A 4,767-nucleotide genomic window follows, 5' to 3' on the forward strand; every position below is an offset into this window, starting at 1 on the left:
CTATAGCTTGGGTGTTATTATTTATGAGTTGACCCATGGTTTGCATAAAGCTGGTATGTGTCTTCATCATGGCTTCTAGGCTTTTCTCTAAAGAGGTAATTTTCTTGTCATTATCATGGAAGCCTGGTGGGTTGTTCATTACTGGGTTGGACCTTAGATTTTGCTGATTGAAATTTGGATTGCCTACATTAGGATTCTGGGACCATGAGAAATTCGGGTGATTCCTCCAACCTGGGTTATATGTGGGTGCATAAGGATTGTTCAATGGTCCTTGATAGGTGGCATTCACCTGTGCACACTCATTCGAGTAGGAACATTCTTCTAAGACATGGTCTGGTGCATTGCACCCTTTACACATGGGTGCAGATATTTGATTTACATTGGCTGGTCTCTGTAATTCTAAGGCTTCCAATCTACGTGTTAAGGTTGCAATCTTGGCCTCTGATGCTAGGGTTGGTTGAATTTGATGCATTCCTCCTCTTGAAGGTGTAGCTTTATCAGGTTCCCTAGTTGTTTCCCACTGTAAATTTTTCTCGGCTAGGTCTTCTAAGAATTGCCAAGCTTCAGTAGTTTCTTTGTCCATAAATTGGCCTTGGCACATGGACTCTAGCATGGTTCTTGAGTTTGAATCTAACCCCTCATAGATGATCTGGCATAGTCTCCAAGTTTCTATTCCATGGTGTGGGCATTGGGTCAAAAGATTCTTGAAACGATCAAAGTACTTCCAAAATGATTCACCAGCTAGTTGGTAAAATTGATTTATTTCATTCCTAATCCTAGCTGTTTTATGATGGGGAAATACTTTTTTAAAAATGTTCTCACAAACCCTCCCAGGTAGTGACAGAATAGTTTGGCAGACTATAAAGCCACTTCTTAGCATTGTCCTTAAGGGCAAAGTTGATTAATCTAAGTTTGACCTCATCCTCTGTTAATTGCAGTTTCATGGTTGCACATACCTCCTCAAATTCTCTAATAAATATATAAGCATCCTCTAATCCTGTGAATTTTGGAAGCATATTTATGATTTGAGGTTTGATTTCAAAATTGTTAGCTGTGGGTTGTGGCAACCTGATACAAGATGGTTGGATGGAGCCAACTGGATAACACAAATCCTTAAGGGTTATGGGTTGGATTGGTTCAGCCATTGGAACAATAGGAATTGACTTAATTCTAACTAGACGACCCGACACTCTTCTCCACACACGAAGTGTACGGTTCTCGATGTTTATATAATTTTTTTTTTTAATAAAATTTTTATGTATAAGGAAAAGAAAGAAAAGAGAAAAAGTTCTAAAGAGAAGATCCTAAGGAGTCCTAAATCTAAAGAAAAGTAACCAAATTAATTTAAATTTTAAATTTTTTTTTTTTTCAAACAAGTGAATCAATAAATTAAACTCAATCTATCCTAGGGTTAACCTAAATCTAGACAGCTCCTAACTGTTCCAAGATGACCCTTCAAACCTTCCAAGTGGAGATTGATCAACTAGTTAGCCAGGTAAGTATAAGAGGTGGGAGGTTCACTCATCGTTGCCTTTCTAGACACCAAACGAGTTGGCCAGGCCAGCAACTGAACCAATTTAACAAACCACTCTCAGGGACTTGCCTAGACACCAACTAATCAAACAACTCAAACTTGGTAGAACTCTTAGGGTTCCTTGTCCTATTGAGCTCGAATTCCTTAAGGTTGACGTCTAATTGATTTTAAGATTAAAAGTCTAGGTAATGCAATATGATGGAGATGGTTTTTGGGCTAAGGAAGGGTAATGAAATCCCCACCTTATCTTGTTAATGGGTTGATGCCCTTAGATTAATTATGAAAATACAAATACAAATAAACAAGATGACCAAGAATGTAAAAGATTTTAATTTAGAATTTTTTTTTATTTTGATATTTTACTTCACGATTATGAAATGTCTTTTGTTTTGTTTTATTATTTTTTTTTTTTTGTGATTAAGTAAATTCAAATGATTAGGTCTAAAAGCAAAAGTAATTAACTAAAAATAATAAAAGAGAAATTAGAAGCGTACCTGAGTTTTCCAGCAATCACCAACTAAATATAGAAACCTAAAGAAAAAAGAAAGAGAGTTATAACGTACGAAGAACAAATATTTGAAAACAATTTAAAACGCCAAATCCCCGGCAACGGCGCCAAAAACTTGATGTGCAAATCTTAAAATTTGTAAATAAAACCGCAAGCGCACGGTGTGCAGAGTAGCACGACCAGCGAGTATGGGTCGATCCCACAGAGACTTGGTTTTAAAAATGATTTTCAAATCTATGCTCAAACGAGCTTTAACAAAAATCGAAAGTTAAAAGTTGTTTGCTAAAGACAATAAGACTAAGGATCTAGGATTTTTGAATCCACTAGATCTAGATTAGGGAATTCTACCTAGAATTTTTCTTATTGATTCTAACGACTACTCCTCTTGTCTTTCCCAAGCATAGATTATGAAGGGACTAAGGCCCAACGATAACCCATCAAGATTCTTTACAGGAGAGTAGTAACTAGGATCCCTTAGGGTTTTCTCCTCCTATGCACTGAATCAAGCATGAACTATGAAGGGACTCTGACCCAACTGTAGTTCATCAAAAATTCTTGGCAAGAGAGGAAGAAAAAGAAACCCTAAGAAAAAGAAAGAACCCTATGTAAAATCCCTACTCATGATCTAGCTTCATCGCAAACCCTAGAAGGGATGCTTAGCTAGACATAATCTAAATCTACTTGCAAAATTTAAATACAGAAAAATAAACTACCCTAATTTCATAAATTAAACTATCCTAATTGCATAAATTTAAACTGCATAATTTAAACTAACCTAATTGCATAAAATTAAATTGCATAAATTAAACTATCCTAATTGCAAGAAAAATAAATTGCATAATGTAAAGAGATGAAATTGCATAAAAATAAGATTTTATATATAAAAAAAATTTATTACAAAAATTTCAAAGCTCGAAGCTTGAAAAGAGAGCTAAAAACCCCACTATCTAGGGTTACAAGCTTGATCGGAAGGAAGAATACCTAAAACAAAGGCCTTTGGGGGTTTTTTATAGGCATTTGGGGGTTATAAGGTTTTCAAAACTTTCGATGTGGGACTAAGAGGTTTTAGAGAGTTGTTAGGGGGGTTTATGGTGCGCCGATGGGTCCATGGTCCACGCGCCTGTTGCTGTGGATCAGGCGGCTAATCAGATCACCAAATCAGTTGATTTTTGATCAATTTTGATCTGATTTGACTCGGGTTTGACCCAATTGAGTCTTCTTTCTTCATTCTTCAATTTTTAGGTCAATTTAACTCCGTTTTGCATAAAATTTACGCCGTTGGAATCCTCTTTCCTTGTTCTTTCTATTGATAATCTCTTCTTCTGCAAAATATAATAATAAATATCAATTTCTTAATAAAGTTAGATAATTTAGATATTAATTGATACTTTTTATGTCAATTTGTGACATAAATCATATGCCATGTAATATACTTGAACTGATATAGTTAATACTGTGAATGTCACGAGCAGATATCAATCGTATCCAGACTAAGAGTGTTGGATTGTTATAAAAACATCCTTAAATACTTGAGAAGAACTAAAAATTTATTCTTAGTTTTTAGAGAAAGATCAAAGCTAGGAGTGGGAGGATACACCAAATCAGATTTTATGTCTGATGTTAATGGTAGAATGTTTACATCATGAGGTGTGTTCCTATGTAATCATGTCAATATCTTGGAAGGGTTTCAAGTAATCGATCGATGGAAGTTGAGTACACTGTAGATATGTAGGATGCATTCTGATTCTAATATTAGTTACAGAACTAGATGTCATGCTATCGATGCCATGATACTATACTGCAAAGACAATGGCACCATAATCCTTGCTAAAGAGTCTAGGTCTCATTAGATATCCAATCACATAGAGCAACAGAACACGTAACTACCTCAAATAGAAATACATAGAGGTGCAGAGAGCAAACTCTACATAAGATGTGGTTAACCCACTGGTAAGCCACTTAGCTAGCTAAAGACTAAAGCCTGTCTTAAGAAGATGGGACTTGGTATGTGGCAGATTGGCTTTAGTACAAGTGAAAGATTATTGGATGTATGCTTTAAAAGCCAATCTTGACTGACGCATATCATATTACTAGGACATATTTTTATACTTAATGGGTACTTATATTATCATTCATATTTTATATGTCCATGAATCATCCAAGGGATTAACAAGATAATAACACATTCTCAAAGAGTTGAGAATTTAAGACATGTGTTATTGATGGTTAATTCCTAAATTGCTTCTGATCATAGGATCATCATGGGGATGGTGATTGATCCAGATAGATCGGTGCATGGATCGCTTCCTTTGGATACATGAGTCTCGAGTCTGCGGTGTAGTGACATTGGAGCGAGAGTGCAGGTGATTGTTAGAGAATAACTAGCACTGAATGCGACCAATATAAAAAGTCACATGGATGTCTACTCACTCATTAGTGACTTTCTCGATGCTACGGTAGTGTGACTGATCCTTTGACCTACGGTGCTATAGCTGCTTGCAGTGAGGCTGCTGGAGTTTGACTACACATAAATATTAACTCAATGAGTCTTTGTAGTAGATGTTGACAATAGTTGGTCCACTGTAAGAGTAGGATGTGCATCTAGATAGATCTATCAATCTTAGCAGAAGAGAGTAGTCCCATGAGATTTAAAAAGTTGAGTTCTCAAGTCTATGGCCATAGCAGTGTGATTGATGGAAAAGAGTTTTCATGAAAATCACACATG

General features: G+C 35.8%; 1 non-coding gene across 1 annotated transcript; it reads left to right on the top strand.

The window, feature by feature from the left end:
• Positions 1-671: 671 nt before the first annotated feature.
• LOC140859526 (small nucleolar RNA R71) lies at positions 672-778 on the top strand. Its single transcript, XR_012143063.1, has one exon. It is a non-coding gene; the product is annotated as a small nucleolar RNA R71 (small nucleolar RNA).
• The last annotated feature ends 3,989 nt before the right edge of the window (positions 779-4,767 follow it).

The sequence above is a fragment of the Elaeis guineensis genome, chromosome 7 (genome assembly GCF_000442705.2).
Source record: "Elaeis guineensis isolate ETL-2024a chromosome 7, EG11, whole genome shotgun sequence".
In the NCBI taxonomy this organism is placed as follows: Eukaryota; Viridiplantae; Streptophyta; class Magnoliopsida; order Arecales; family Arecaceae; genus Elaeis; species Elaeis guineensis.